This window comes from Octopus bimaculoides, chromosome 30, assembly GCF_001194135.2.
Source record: "Octopus bimaculoides isolate UCB-OBI-ISO-001 chromosome 30, ASM119413v2, whole genome shotgun sequence".
Lineage (NCBI taxonomy): Eukaryota > Metazoa > Mollusca > Cephalopoda > Octopoda > Octopodidae > Octopus > Octopus bimaculoides.
Genome location: NC_069010.1, coordinates 676,250 through 676,886, shown reverse-complemented (window position 1 = coordinate 676,886; position 637 = coordinate 676,250). Strand labels below are relative to the sequence as shown.

The 637-nt window shown below is 42.1% G+C and overlaps 1 long non-coding RNA gene across 1 annotated transcript in view; it reads left to right on the top strand.

The window, feature by feature from the left end:
- Positions 1-223, top strand: part of LOC128251286 (uncharacterized) — a 33,631-nt gene extending 33,408 nt beyond the window's left edge. Inside the window, exon 4 of the long non-coding RNA XR_008267061.1 lies at positions 152-223. This is a non-coding gene — a long non-coding RNA (uncharacterized LOC128251286). The remainder of the gene's footprint in view (positions 1-151) is intronic.
- Positions 224-637: the final 414 nt, after the last annotated feature.

Sequence of the window (637 nt, the reverse complement as noted above, 5' to 3'; positions counted from 1 at the left end):
TCTTCTTCTTCTTCTTCTTCTTCTTCTTCTTCTTCTTCTTCTTCGTTATCTCTCCTTATTTGTCTGTATTTCATTCTAAAGCCACAGTGTTTGGTATTGTATCACAAATATTTCCCATATAACCTATTTTACTCTTTCTTTACTGCTATAGATATCTTCATTCCAACAACATTGCAACTATCAAACCAGGTGCATTCACGGGGCTTTCGAATTTAAAGTATCTGTAAGTCCGTTCAGTTTCTTGATATTACTTTCTCACAATGAATTATTTCTTGTCATTTTTGAATACTTTTTCTCTTTTCATTTTCTCGATCAACTCGAGGTTCAATGTGTCCTCTTGTTGTTGTTGTTGTTCCTCCTCCTCTTCCTCCTCTTCCTCCTCTTCCTCCTCTTCCTCCTCTTCCTCCTCTTCCTTCTCCTCCTCCTCTTCCTTCTCCTCCTCTTCATTCTCCTCCTCCCCTTCCTCCTCTTCCTCTACCTCTTCCTCTACCTCTTCCTTTACCTCTTCCTCTTCCTCCTCCTCCTCTTCCTCCTCCACCTCTTCCCTCTTCCTCCTCCACTTCATCCTCCTCCACTTCCTCCTCCTCTTCCTCCTGCCATTTCTCCTCCTCTTCTTCATTTTCTCCTACCTCTTCTT